General features: G+C 38.6%; 1 long non-coding RNA gene across 2 annotated transcripts; it reads left to right on the top strand.

The window, feature by feature from the left end:
• The first annotated feature begins 152 nt into the window (after window positions 1-152).
• On the top strand, window positions 153-11,759 carry LOC140736006 (uncharacterized). Of its 2 annotated transcripts, none has more exons than XR_012100859.1 (3): window positions 153-435; window positions 5,147-5,242; window positions 10,266-11,759. It is a non-coding gene; the product is annotated as an uncharacterized lncRNA (long non-coding RNA). The 2 variants fall into 2 exon arrangements; XR_012100860.1 differs by having other exon boundaries at window positions 179-335.
• Window positions 11,760-16,013: the final 4,254 nt, after the last annotated feature.

Genomic DNA, 16,013 nt, shown 5'->3' on the forward strand with positions numbered 1-16,013 from the left:
GACTTCAGTTTTAACCCACAAATATAGATTTTTATCACTCGGCGCTGCTAGTGGTAAAATAATGAAATCGGTTTTCCCTCGGAATGGACGTGATCTACGACGTTTCGCGGGGGCTGCCGGGAGCTGTAGTTCTTTTGCGTTGCCAGGGTTGGTTGCGCTTGCTTGAGCGGCAGGCTGAACGAGATACGGGTGCCGGCGCTGATTGGCTGTGCTGTGCACGGGGTCACTCGCCGGTCTCGAAGTAAAGCCCGAAGGAAGACCCAAGTTCGGCACATCCGTACGTCCAGCAATGCCAAGCCCACAAGATGAGGTGGAGAAGATGCTTATGAGTCAAGGTGACTGTGAAGAGTGAATTGCCCCACCCGATCCGACTCACGGCATCCGACCACAGCCCATTGCCCTGAGTTCGGCAGAGACGGAAAGACGTAGCTATTGGTGATAATACATTAAAGTTCCTTTCTGAAATATTCGGCTTTATGAAATAATACCTTTGTCCGAGCTAACACAACCAACCAATTGAAATCTGAGTACTTTACGGATGACTGAATACCGTATTCTCAAAACTCTTAGATTTTAATGAGGCAAAAAGAAAAATTCAAAGTTTCTATTTCAGCTTGACAGCTTTCAAATAAGATTGTTAAAAAACGATTTACTAGAGGCAAATACATTAGAGGCTTTTAAGAGATGTTTGGATAGGCAAATGGAATTAAGGAAGATGGACAGATATTGACATGGTGTAGGCAGGAGGGATTAGAGTTTGGGTGTTTTTGATTTGCTTTTTAGCTGTTTCTGCACAACATTGTGGGCCAAATGGCCTGTTCTTGTGCTGTACTGTTCTACCTCCGCCCGAAAAAAAACTAAAACCTGAAATTGAAGATGGTGTAAACTAGGACAAAAAGTGCTGAAGGAACTCAGAGGGTCTAGAGGCATCTTTCAGAGGAAAAGAACTGTGAACATTTTGGGTCTAGATCAGGTTTATTATCACCGGCATGAGTCGTGAAATTTGTTAACTGAGCTGCAGCAGTTCATTGCAATATATAATATAGAAGAAAACTAATAATAAGTAAATCAATTATAGTATACATATATTGAATAGATTAAAAATTGTGCAAAATAAACAGAAGTAATACATATTAAGAAAATGAGGTAGTGTTCAAAAGTTCAATGTCCATTTAGGAATCAGATGGTAGAGGGGAAGAAAATTCTCGTGTTATTCTGAGAAATGCCAACAATTTCTTCACTGCCCACTTCCTCCCTTCCCCCATGTATTCAAACTGACATTACCATATGCAAAATTAATCTTCTTACCCAAATCATAGAATTAGGCCCTTCATGAAATGGTTAAAGTCAAAAACTAGCCAGTAAGTTTTCAAAGGTGTAATTTCCATAAAATCCTAAGGTTTGGCTTTAAGGTGTCAAAATGCTGTAAATTATGCAACTTAAAGAACTGCTGTAATAACTGGAAATCTCTTGCCTCAATATACAAATAATTTGTTACTTCACTGCTGTTACAATTTGAGTTTTTTTGAACAAATATAGCGCTCATGACAGGGCAAACCAAGGAGCATTGAAATAGAAGCTAGAATAGGATCCTCAGCCCCTTGTGCCTACTCTGCTATTCAAAAGTTATTGTTGATCTTACATCAATGTCAATTTCCTGTGCAAATCCCATATCCCTGATCCTGTTAAAATCCAAAAAATGTGTTGAGACCTGTCTGGAATATACTCTGCAAGTGATTCTTCACAGCCCTTTTTTGCAAGGTATATTTTATTCATTTTTGTGGTGAAGCCAGGATTTATTGCACAATCTTAAGACTATGGTTGAAAAAGGGTCACTTTAATACTGACATTGACTGCTTCCTTCACTTTGCTGATGATTAAATATTGGGTGAAATTGAGTTAAAATGGATTTTTTCTACTTCTTGTTTTGTGGACACTTATTCACATTTTTTGATAAGTGTCATTGTAACAACCTTACTGAAATAGCTTAACATGAGACGATGCTAGTTGTAGAGCTCAGGTCTTTGGTGTTACAGTCGGGATGGCATCGGGTCCCATAGCCTTTGTACTTAGCCACTTCTTGAGGGGAATTAAATTGACCAGAGGCTTAGAAGGAAGCTCATCAAATCTATTATTTAGCATATCTAGCTGAAATATGGTTGTGGCTACTTCAGCCTTGTGTCTTACCTTTCACATACTGCACTTTTGTGAGAGGTCATTGTTGTCACAGTTGGCTGACCCATTATCTTGAAACTGTGACTCTCATTCCAGACACCTCAGCCAAGGGAAAGATAGACAACTATACTGTCTATCCTCAAAAATGTTTTATATTTAATAAAATTATCTGTTATTCTTCTAAACTCTGATGAAGACAGCCAGTCTGCTTTATCACCTAACATATGAAAAATCAACCCAGCAACTAATGTGGCAAACCTTTGCTATGCTCACTCTACTGCAAGTTTATCCTTTCTAAGGTAGGAAGACCATCTTTGCACAACATTCTAGATGTAGCCACACCAGGGCTCTGTGTAGTTGAAGCAATATCTCTGTTTTTTTTAATCCAGATCCTCACAATAAAAGCTGTTATTCTACTTACATTCCCAATTATCTGCTACATTTAAATATTACTTATCAGTAATTTGTGTACAAGGATGCTCAGGTCATTCTGAGCAACACCATTAGATATCTTGCTATATGTAAAAAAAAAACTTTATATTTCTTTTCAACTGAAGTAGATTTACATTACATTTTACCATATTGTATTCCATCAAATATCTACTAACTCATTTAGCTCTGCTATATCCCCCTAAATTCTGTGCATCATGCTCACAACCTACACTGCCCCCTGCAGCATCCCATCTCTTAGAGCCTCCTGACCTAAAAAATATTCATTCCTACCTATCCTCTGTTTTCTGTCCTTTGAGCAATCCTCTAAACATGTCAGGATGCTAGCCCAATGCATTGTACTCTAATTTTGGTTAATATCTTCTTTTACTGAAGTCGAAATAAAAAATGCACACAAATCCTATTTGTGAAAGTGCTAGTGTTTTGATCAAATAATAATTACATTAACTTATCATGCATTAGGTACCATTTTCTCATGACTTTGAAAATAATCCACAAAAACTTGGAGCCTGATTTATGAATCTGACAAGTAATTATTATCAGAAGCATGTGTATTGAAGTAGTTTGCATTCATGTCACATTTTTTACTTCATTGGAAAACTGACGGATGCTGCACAGTGAATTATTTATGAAATGCTGACTCTTCTTTTGCAGATAGACAAGATAGACAATTTGTACACAAGGCACAAAAGAATTTTGCAGATGCTGCAAATTGGAAATAAAACCAATTTGCAGGAAATAGTAGGTTTATCACTCCAAAGCCAGTAACAAGAGTTTCTCAGAATACGCAAAAGTCGTAAATAATCATTAATTGAAGGATAAATCTTGATTCTGATCTCTTCTTATTAGTTAAATGGTGAATAGGATGATTCACATCCAACTGAGTAGGCAGATATTATCCTAGTTATATGTCAAAGTACTAGTGGAATTCTTGGAATAGATGAGAAGTCACGTTTTAATGAAGGGAAACATAGTACATAGGAGCAGGATTTGGTCATTCAATACTTCAGGTTTGCTCTTATATTCAGCAATATTTATGACTATCAATATTATATTACCTCTCTTTTTCATGTCTTTTAATGCATTTCCATGTAGTAATATTCATTCATAAATACATTCAGTGTCTTCTCTGTTTGTGATTTCCATTGGTTCAACATCCTCTGAAAAAAGTTGTTTTCTCTTTTTCTCAATCCTAAATTCTTACCCAAGACTCTGACCTTTCATACTGTATACCTCAGCCAGGAGAACTTCCTTGGTTTAGACATTGGTTTCATGGGAGAAGCCAGAGAATGGTAGTACATGGTTGCCTCTGACCACTAGCCTGTGACTGGTGGTGTGCTGCAGGGATCACTGCTGGGTCTATTGTTGTTTGTCACGTATATCGCTGATCTGGATGGTAAAGTATTAAACTAGGTCACCAAAGTTGTGGATGACACAAAGTTTGGGGCATTGTGGACAGCAAGGCAGACTTTCAAAGACTGTAACAGGTTCTGGACCAGCTGGAAAAATGGGCTGAAAAATGGCAGATAGAATTTAATGCAGGCAAGTGTGAGGACACTTTGGGAGGACAAAACAGGGTTGATCTTATATGGTAAGTGGTCGGGCACTGAGGAGTGTGGTAGAACTGAGTGATCTAGGAATACTGATCCATAATTCATTGAAAGGAGCATCACAGGTGAAGGGGGCCATAAAGAGACCTTTTAACGCATTGGTGTTCATGAATCAAAGTGTTGAGTATTGTTGTTGGGATGTTATGTTGAAGTTGTAAAAGACATTGGTGAAGCCTAATTGAAAGAGTACAGAGAAAATTTATAATGATGTTGCTAGGACAAGGATCCGAGTTAAAGGGAAAGGTTGAACAGATTAGGACTTTATTCCCTTGAACATAGGAGAATGAGGGGAGATTTGATAGAGGTATACAAAACTATGAGGGGTATAGATAGGGTAAATATAAGCAAGCTTTTTCCACTGAGGTTGGGTGAGACTAGAAGTAGAGGTCATAGGTTAAGGGTGAAAGGTGAAATATTTAAGGGGAAAATCACTCTGAGGGTGCTGAGAGCGTGGGATGAGCTGCCAGCAGAAGTGGTGGATGTAGGTTTGATTACAACATTGGAGAGAAATTTGAAGAGAGTTATTAAGATCTTTCCACAGTCCTGTATTTGTCAATGTGGAGCGGAAAATTAACTTGTAAATCTAATGGGAACAAAGGATGCTGGGAATTGCAAAGGTGGAATGCCCAGCGGTGGTGTGGGACAGGTGGCAGAGAGGTTCCAGTGGTGGGAGGTGGCACAGGTGGAAACAAACCCAGCACCGAATCATTTGAATCCAACTAAATTGGTTTATCAATCATTACAGAATGTCTCTTTGCTGTTTTTCGCTCCCTCTCCTCTCCCTTCCCCTTTTCCCAACCATGATTCCCCTCTCCCTACCCCATTTCCACTCCCAGTCCACAGAAGTTCAAAGTACATTTATTATCAAACTATGTATATATTATATAACCTTGAGATTTGTCTCCTTACAGGCAGCCACAAAACAAAGAAACTCCAAAGGACCCTTTAAAGAAAGTTCATCAAACACGCAGTGTTCAGAGAGAAAAAGAAATCATGCAGACAATAATGTAAGCAAATAGCATTCAGAATGAAGTTTTACAAAGACATTAAGCCAGGCATCACTGCAGCTGGAGCAGGCCATAACCTTAGGAGAGTTTCTGTAGAGACCCATATCAGAATCAGGTTTGTTATCACTCGCGCGCAATACATAAAATTATTGCAGTGTTATGCAAAAGTCTTAGGCAACCTAGCTATATATATGTGCAACACATACAAATGCTGGAGGAACTCAGCAGGCCAGTCAGCACCTACGGAAAAAAGTATAGTCGGCATTTTGGGCCAAGACCCTTCAGCAGGAATGGAGAAAAAAAGCAGAGGAGTAGATTTAAAAGGTGCGGGGAGAGAGGGAGAGAAACATAGGGTGATAAGTGAAACCTTAAGGGGAGGGTGAAGTAAAGAGCTGGGAAGTTGATTGGTGAAAGAGATACAGGGCTGGAGAAGGGGGAGTCTGATAGGAGAGGAATGAAGGCCATGGAAGAAAGAAAAGCGGGGATGCAATGGGTGGGCAAGGAGATAAGGTGAGAGAGGGAAAGGGGATGGGGGAAAGGTGAAAGAAAGGAGGGACATTACTGGAAGTTCGAGAAATTAATATTCATATATATGTGCCTAAGATTTTTGCACAGTATTGTACATGGATGGGAAGAGTATGGAGGGCTATGATCCAGGTGCAGGTTGGTGGGACTAGGCAAAGTTTGGCACAGAATGAATGGGCCAAAGGCCTGTTTTGGTGCCATAGTGTCCCATGACTCTAAGAAACTGTTAGGTTATTTTCACAAATGTCTTTATAAACATAATTAATTCTCCTGCAGGAATTTGTTAGATTGGTAAACCTATTATTGAAAAATAGTGAAAAATCTGTCCTGCATCCTGTTGATACAGATCAATTCATTACAACAGTGCATTGAGTCAGTACAAGATAAAACAATAAGGGGGAGAATAAAGTGTTACAGTTACACAGAAAATGCAATGCAATTAGACAATAAGGTGCAAAATCATAACAAGATCGTCTGTGAGGTGAATCCATCTTGTCATTGTACGGAACAGTTTAATAGTCTTATAACTATTAAGTCAAGAAGCTTGTCTTTGAGTCTGGTAGTATGTGCTTCAGGCTTTTGTATTTTCTGTCCAAATAGAGGAGAAAGAAGAGAGAATATCCAGATTTGGTGAAGACTTTGATTATTGAAGCAGCAAGAAGTGTAGACAGAATCCATGGATGTGTTTCCATGATGTGCTGAGCTATGCCCACAACTCTCTGTAATTTCTTACTGTAATACGCAGAGCAGTTGTCATACCAAACTAATTCTTTTCCTTCATAGGCCAGTAGCTCCCAGTGGAGCATTGGCCATTGATGACCTCCTGTTTCCATCGTCCAAAGTCAATGGTATGGTTGAAGTTCATCAATGTTTCTGTAATCCGTTATATCCATTGTACAGGGGATCGGTCTTTACAACTTAACCAGAGTCCTGTTGGCTAGCCTTACCCATTTCCACCTCTCACAACAGGGATGTAGGGTTGGACTGTGAGAGGTACAAACCATTCTCCACCTTTTTATTCTGTGATCATCCCCTACCCTTCTCAGTCCTGAAGAAGGGTCTCAGCCCAAAACATCGACTATCTATTCATTTCCATCGATGCTCTCTGACCTGCTGAATTCCTCCAGCATTTTGTGTGCGTTGCTTTGGATTTCTAGCATCTGTAGACCTTCTCATGTTTATGACTAAACTAATCCATCTGGATATTAATATAGGATGCTCTGTATGGTGTGTTGATAAAAATTGGTGAGAATCACATGGGATATGCCATGTGAAGTAGAGGTGCTGGTGAACTTTCTTGGTCATGATATGGTTGGACAAGACTGCTGGTGAGAATTTAAAGCTCTCAACCTCAGCATTGTTGAAGTAAATACCTGCACATCCACTACTCCCCTTCCTGAAGTCAATGACCAGCTCTGTTGTTCTGCTGACATTCAGGAAAAGGTTGTTGTCATGACATCATGTCACTAGGTTCCCTATTTTCTTCTGGTACTCCGAGTCATTATTATTTGAGACGTGACTTACTATGGTAGTATCTGCAAGCCTATATTTGGAGTTAGAGCAGAGCCTGGCTATGCAATCACAAGTGTATAGGGAATAGAGCAGGGGCTGAGGATGCAGCTTTGTGGGACACCATTGCTGATAATCATGGCAGAGGTGTTGTTGCCTATCCTTACTGACTGTGGTCTGTTGATCAAATAGTCAAGGACCTCATTACAAAGGGAGGTGTTGAGTCTCAGGTCTAGGTGTTTGGAGTTGAGTTTGCTTGAAATTATACTTTTGAAGTTGAAGCTGTAGTCAATAATTTATAGTCTAACATTGGTGTCTTTACTGTCCAGATGCTCCAGAGATGAGAGTAGGGCCAGGGCCATAGCTCTGTTTCAGTGGTAGGTGAATTGCTGTGGGTCAAGGTTGTCTCAAGGTTGCTTCAAGGTTGAAGACTGTAGTCTTTCAAAGCACTTCATGATGGTGAACATCAGAGCCACTAAGCAAAAGCCATTAAGACTATTCTTAAGTACTTGCATTTAGCCTATCTATACCCTGCAAAATTTTGCATACCTCTATCAAATAGATACCCCCTCATTATTTTACACTTTAGGGAATAAAATTCTAACTTATTCAACTTTTCCTTGTAATACAGGCCCTCAAGTCCTGGCAACATCCTTGTAAATTTTCTCTGCACTCTTTCAAGCTTATTGACATTTTTCCTGTAGGTAGGTGATCAAAACTGTACACAATACTCCAATCTAGGCCTCACCAACATCTTATACAATTTCAACATAACATCTCAACTTCTATATTCAATACAGTGATTTTTAAACATCAATGTACCAAAAGCTTTCTTTACAATTTGATAGAAATTGACTGTGCTATCAAAGGAATAATTAGGAACATTAGAATTATGATACAAAACAGAAGTTTAGTTTAATTTCTATTTTGATGTGGGTATTGTTGAATTTGCTTTGTGTATCTATTGCCATCTACTGGCATTTGGTAATTCTCACCAAATGAATGAAGCCAAGTTAGAAGTGGTACATAAAAGCAGAAGGAGCTGGAACACACTGTAAGTCGGGTAGCATCGGTAGAAAGAAGAACAACACCATTTCTGGATTTGTGACATCTGCCCTGAGTTAGAGCTTGCTTTTCCTAAGGATGGGTTCATTGTGAGTCCTGCCAGGATACTTTGAACTGACTACAAGTAACAGCTTCTGAAGATCACCAAGGCCTGCATGTTGTGTGAGCAAAAACATTTCCTGTGATAAAAAAGTTGGGTGTATTGAATGAAATTGTTCTGGGCATATGGGTGCATTCAATGGCTGCTTGCAATTATGAGAAGCCAGCAAGTCTTGGAAAGCCTTTTGTCTCTTTTACCTATCAGCTCCCAGCTTCGGGCACTAGTACCGCTTACCCCCTCCCCTTTCTGCCTTCTAACTCTTGCTTCATCCTTTCCTTACAGAAAATCTCCCCTCTATCTTTCACTCTAGATGAAAGATCTCAATCTGAAATGTCAACTGTCCATTTTTCTCCTTAAATGTTGCTTGACCTGCTGAGTGACTCCAGCTTTTTGTGAGCTGTTCCAGATTCCAGCATCTGTAGCCTCTTTTGTCTTCATTTTGTAACTCCCATTGGTGAAGAAGTGATCTGTTTCTTGCTGAAATCAAATCACCCGTGTATCTTCTTTGATGCAGCAGTGAGCAGCATATTGCAAATCACATCTGCTGTTTTGAATATTCCAGTGACCAATTTGACCTTGATGTTGTTGGAGATAACCATTCCAGCAAGAGAAATGTAGCTTAAGGTCACCCTTAAGCAGGTCACATATCACCATTGTAAATAGCTTTGAAAACTCATTATCAGAGAGATCTTTAAAGCAATAGTGTTTCTAAAGATTTGCTGGAAATAATGTCTTCTTTCATAAGTGTTAGATTTGAAGATGATGTTGTTCAGAAGGTTTGTTAGAAGTCATGAAAGATGAAAATCTTATAGTTATAGCTGTTTCATTCGATTTTCATCATGTACAGGTCAGAGAAAGTCAGCCTGTACCAACAAGCAAGGCCACTAAAAAGAAGTAACAGAAGAGTTTAAGTATATGTTTTATTTAATACTGCAAACCAGAAATCAGTTTAGATAAGAAAATTGGACAGGTACTGACTGAGTTACACTTCAGTTTTGCAGTCAAATAAATGACTGTAGTATAGGACCATGTATATTGCAAGTTGTTAAGTGTTCACAACCAGGTCATTATACAAACACAAAATTAAGTGTAAAGGAAGTTAAAACCATGCAAGAAAAAGAACAATAAAATCAGCAATCTGGACCCTAATCCAACATGGACATGCATTTGCCTCCTGGGGCAGATTTCTAACACATTTTGGTCATTGGTCTTCACAATATTGACACCTCCAGTTAAAACCTGGCACCTACTGCTGTGTCAACTGATCCCATTTGCATGAGTACTTTAGCTATTGAATGCAAGCTCAAGTCACTGTGGGTCATCAGAGTTAGTCAGATTGGTATGTTGTTTCACTGGCTTAACCAAAGATGGCCGACCAAATATCTAAATGCCTGGTTTAAATTATAAAAGCTACTGCAAAGTAACAGAACATACTTGCAGCTAAACTGTGAGTGAATCTTGAAAGTGAATAAGCTGCACCCAAATAAATTCTAGTTTATAAGATTAAAGAGGATCTCTTACACTGATGACATCAATAGTGGTGTAAAACATTACTAAATATCGTATCTCCTACCAGGCTAAATAGTGTGTGAGATACCTGGGCCAAAATCATGATGGATAATAATCCTAACAGATGAGATTTTTACCTACTGTAAGTGTTGAACGGTTAAAGAGTAGTACTTTTTTTTGTAAGTATATGTATACATTTTCCATGCTAAAATAATTTCTTTACATACTTTTCTCCAAGTTTTCATGCCTTTATTGAAGTTTTAATATGAAGACCTCAGTACTCCCAAAAGCTTACCCTGGATTTTTTTTATGCAGGTTGTTAGCAATTTCAGCTGAAGAGACAGAGAAGCAGTTTCAGCGACAGGTTACTATCGATACAATGCTCCTCAGACAGGATGAAGAGGTCAATACTCCCCAATGCCATTAGGCTTTACAATTCTACCGCCAGGACTTAAGAACTTTTTAAAAGCTATTATTAATGCTTTTTGAGATAGTGATTTAGATGCATATCATATTTTTTACTGAGTTAAGTATTGTATGTAATTAGTTTTGCTACAACAAGTGTATGGGACATTGGAAAAAAAGTTGAATTTCCCCATGGGGATGAATAAAGTATCTATCTATCTATCTATCTATCTATCTATCATTATGTACTCCGAGAAACTAAAGGAGATATGATTTCTCAAAATTTCGAATTATATAACGTTTATTCCCGAGTGTCTGACATGCCCTATTTTTAAAGGATATTTGAAGGTAATGATTTCAGATAAAATTGATACTAAACACAAGAGATTCTGCAGTTGCTGAAAATGTTGGAAATCCAGATGAACAAACACAAGATGCAGGAGGAACTGTTTTTATTTTCAAAGAGGCCAAGGTTGTTTTGCATGTGTTTAAGAGAAGAAAAAAAAATGTCATATTGATTACATACTTCAGCCTTCTAATTACAATACTTAGACTTAAGAATGTTGAAGCAAGTAAAAATGGAATTGTATAATATTCTGACAACACAGAATCAATTCCTGAATCTGAATTAATTATGAAATGTGTTTGCTGTGTCTAGTACAACTGATGGAAAAGACACCCCTAAAGAACAGATGCACGTAAACATCAGATAATTATTGACAATGCCAAGTACGAGTAATAGAAATGAGATGGATCTGTGAAACCACAAGTACAGTGGATTCCAGTTAATTGGACCATCAGTTAATCAGGGCAGCTGTTGATTTGGGACAACTCTGAAAGAAAAATGGAGAATATAGCTGGGATTCCCTTTGTTTATTTGGGACACTATGCCACCTAATTGGGACTGTTGCCAAACAATTTTTAACTAGCATCATGTGGCTGTTAGACACTACACCGGCTTAGAGCGAACAGGTTGCATGTGTTTGTGTTCAAAAAGCAGTGATTTTTGTCATTGATGGTTGGCAAATAATAAGTAGTAAGACAATTTAGAACTGTTATATTCACTGCGGTTTCAAGCTTTCATGCTTGGAAATGCTTGAAATGGCTGCAAGTAAAAATGAAATGATTTCACTACTTCAACAATTTAAGAACTATGAAGACTTTGGAGGTATCAACAATCATCTTGAATGTTACAATGAAATGAAGATTTTGAGTATGCAATCATCAAAAGCATTGTTTGAAGCCAGTCTATTACCTGCACTAGTGTCTGCTGGTTTTGTTCATTTAGAAAAGCAGCGTACTCTGCACTAATTCCTCTTTTGATATCCATTAGGAACTATTACAGTTTTATAGTACTGTAGTAGTTTTGGTAGTGTTCTAATTTGTCTGAATTTCATTTAAATACATAATTTGTTACTCAGTTAAATGGAGGTCTATGCCTTTTATACTGTTTGTATGAAAAGTGCTCCTATAAATAAGTTATTATTATTATTGTTGTATTTTTGTTTTTCTCTGTTCAAGCCAGTATAATTTGAGGTATGGGCTTAAGTAAGCACACTCATTTCCCAATGGCTAGGAACTTTATTCTAGTAGTATTTAGTATTGTGGCTTTCTGGAGATTTACATAAGTATTCTTGTGTAGGCTTAATTGTTTAATATTATTGTGTTGTGACTTTGGGATGATACAGTTGTAGATAGTACTATATATAGATATTATAATATACACCCTGTTTATTTTCCATAGTCTTTCAATTTCCTCTTTTGATTCAGCATATTTCTGGTGTTTTTCACTTAATGGTTTCTGTTTGCTATGTGTGTATGGAATGGCTATATCTATTAAGTAAGTTATTCTGCTTGTTTATCCTGTTATTTATATCCGGATAGTTATTATCGATTGTCCTATCTGTAATAATGGATTGGTCATAATTTAATTGGTAGGACTGTGACTCTAAAACTGGATCAGGCTTGTGTTCATAGTAAGGTGTCTTCATGAGTTCATATTGTAAAGCAAGATTTTGGGGAATCATATTTGCCACTTGATTGCAGAATAGGGGATCTTTTTTACCTGATATGCACAGAACCAGAGAAATTGCATTATTTCTGAGGTAAGGGTTTGCATCATTCTGTGCTACTGATGGAAGGATTCTCTGTCACAAACAAGATTGAGTAAAAGCCTCCCATTCCATAAAAACTGAGCACTGCAACAGTATTGTTATTGCTTTTCCAAAATCGGGTATGGGTCTCTTGACTATTTGTCTGGCAAATGTCACATTAGATTTCCCATTGCAATCACCTTGCTTTCTCTGTAGAGACCCAAGATTACATTGACCCAAGATTACAAGATTAGTTGAAAGAGGGTGGTAAGTGGGAGTTGACATTCATGACAGGGTATGATTATGGAGTGGTTTCAGTGCTTGCAGAAGGGATCAAGATTTAAAGGAATTTCAGGATTTTGCAGAGTGTCTCAGTATTTATGAAAGGTGATTTATCACCATTTGGGAGGAAGTGGGTCTGGTCCCTCAAACTGGGGATGAGAAGAGACAGTAGAAATGGATTTGGGAGATTGTACCTCATGTGGTGATACTATAAATGAGCTGTTAATATTAATTACCCACTTAGGACCTCAAGCTGCTGAAAAAATACCACCAACATAGTTTCTGAGAAATCCTATAAATTCTCTGGACTGGTAAGTAACCCAATGTCAGCATTCAGAACAATGTCCCCAGTATTAAGGCCTTTATTACAGTCAGGCCTTGTCCTTCGCATACCCAGCACCACACTAATAGACAGTGTACTCTGAACTCTGTTGTATTGAGGATCAACAGATAAATAGAAGAAAAGCTCCAAATATATGCACAAAGCATCTTTGAAATGCTCTCAACATCTCTGCTGACCCTTGGGAATCTTTGCCCATGCCCACTCAGAGCAGAGAATGTGCTTTCAGCATGGTAATAAGGAACTTGTGGGTTTGCATTGGAAGTAGACAGAAGCCCATATAAATAATAGAAAAAGCAAACCATCTCACAAATGACCCATCCCATCAAGTACTCTTACACCATCCGTGGAGGAATCTGTGGTTCTGATCTCATATTACACACAGCTGAAGTGGAAGTAAGTTATCCTTGATCCTAAGGAATTCCTAAGAAATATTCTCTGCACAGCCTAGAGCAGGATCACAATAATGGCAAAAATCTTAAGAGGATCAGCCAGTAAAGAGGAAATTAGTGAGAAGGGAGAAAACAATTTATGGGTACTGGAAGCATGGTGACACTTGCAGGCTGTCCCCAGCACATCCTCAGACTGTGTTAGTCATTGACACAGATGACACATTTCACTGAATGTGACAAATAAAGTTAATATTTAATATTTAAATGAAGGCATACAAAACTGGGATCATTCATGTTGTATGACTGTTGAGATAAAAGGTCAACTAATAAAAGGACCCAGATATTGCTGGGAGAACACCAAAAGTTGACTGTTTCTTCCTTTGGTTTGCTTCTCAGTTCTCCATCTTCTGCTGCTCATGAGTGGTCTTCGGGTTCTTGCCCCACTTTTAATTATAGTGCTGCTGGAAATACAGCTCAGTGAAGGATCAGGACTTCTCTCATTCAATGGAAAAGAAGTAATGAATGACAATGAAGTAGAAATATCACAAATAGAAATTAAAATTGAAATCACATGCTTCTCATTGGGTTCCAGAATTAGGCACAGTCCCTGTGATTAAAAGCAGGAATACAATAGACACTTTGGATGTGTAATTTGAAAATAATGACATATGCAAGTAAAGGACAGTTGATGCATGTCCATATTAATTTGGAATTCACTCATTTCACCATGTAGCTTCATTGTGATCATTCTTAAAAGGAAGCATACCCCGCAATGCCACAGTAACATGCTACGTTGCTTAAATGTTCCAAAGTATATGGCCTTAATCTTTAGTTTTAGTAAAGAGTGTGTTATGAACTTTATCTTGAAAAATCCACTGAACTGCGCTGTTACTGGATTCAGGCTTCAAGGTAGTTGCAGTATAGCATAAATAATGACATCTCTTATTCAGTGCTTATAGGTATACACTCAGTGGCTATTAGGTACCTCCTGTACCTAGTAAAGTGGCCACTGAGTATATGTCTGTGGTCTTCTGTTGCTGTGGCCCATCCACTTCAAGGTTTGACATTTTGCATGTTCAGAGATGCTCTTCTCCACACCAATGTTGTAACGTATGGTTATTTGAGTTTATTTTGCCTTCCTATCAGCTTGAACCAGTCTAGCCATTCTGCTCTGACCTCTCTCACTGCCACTCACTGGATTTTTTTTCTTTGCTTTTTTTTCTACCATTCTCTGTAAACTCTACAGTTTGTTGTTTGTGAAAATCCCAGGAGATCAATAGGTTCTTAGATACTCAAACCCATCCTGTCTGACACCAACAATCATTCCATGGTTGAAGCCACTTAGATCACATTTCTTCCCCCATTCTGATGTTTGGTCTGAACAACATCTGAACCTCTTGACCATGTACACATGCTTTTATGAATAGAGTTGCTGCCACATGATTGGCTGATTAAATATTTACAAGAGTACAGGTGTTACCTAATAAAGTGGCTACTGAGTGTACATGACAAACAACAGTGGACCTAGCATGGATCCCTGTGTCACACCACTAGTCATGGGCCTCCAGTCAGTGAGGCAACCATCTTCAATGCTCTCTGGCTTCTTCCACTAAGCCAATGTTGAGTCCAATTTATTATTTCATCCTGAATTCCAAGAAACTGAACTTACTAGATTGGACTTCCATGTGGGATTTTGTCAAAGGTCTTGTCAAAGTCCATGTAGACAATGTCCACTGCCTTTCCTTAATCAATTTTCTTGGTAACCTTCTCAATTAACCAAAAAATTGGCTAGACACGATCTACCATGCACAAAGCCCTGTTGACTATCCCTAATCAGACTCTCTCTATCCAAGTGCTTATATATCTTGACTCTTAGAATACCTTCCAATAACTTACCCACTACTGACATCAGGCTCAGGCTCAGGCTCACTGGCCTATAATTTCCCAAATTATTATTAGAGCCTTTCTGGAATACTGGAAAGAATCTTAGCTATTGTGCAGTCCTTTGGCACCTCGCCCATTGTTAAGGTTGTTTTAAATACTTCTGCCAGGGCCACTGCAATTTTTGCTCTAGCCTTCCACATGATCTGAGGGGACAACTTTTTAGGTTTTGGGGAATTATCATCCTAATTTGCCTCAAGACAGCAAGCACCTCCTCCACTGCATCGGGATACTGTCCATGACATCGCTACTATTTTCCCTCAGTTCTATAGACTCTGTGTCTGCCTCCCAAGTTAATATAGGTGCAAAAAAATCGATTTATGACCTCCCCCATCTCTTTTCAGCTCCATGCACAGATGACTACACTGATCTTCAAGTGGACCAGTTTTGTCCTTTGCTATCCTTTAGCTCTTAATATATCTATGGAAGGCTGGTGGTGGAGTGGCATCAGTGCCGGACTTTGGAGGGAAGGCTCCCGAGTTCAAATCCAGCTGGCTCCCTTGTACGCTTTCCATCTGTGCTGGGTTGAGCGTTGAACTAGCAACTCAGCCTCGTAAAAACAAGAAAGCATGCTAAACGTCTCCACTCAGAGTTGAGGGCTTTCTTCTTC

The sequence above is a fragment of the Hemitrygon akajei genome, chromosome 11 (genome assembly GCF_048418815.1).
Source record: "Hemitrygon akajei chromosome 11, sHemAka1.3, whole genome shotgun sequence".
Taxonomy (NCBI): Eukaryota; Metazoa; Chordata; class Chondrichthyes; order Myliobatiformes; family Dasyatidae; genus Hemitrygon; species Hemitrygon akajei.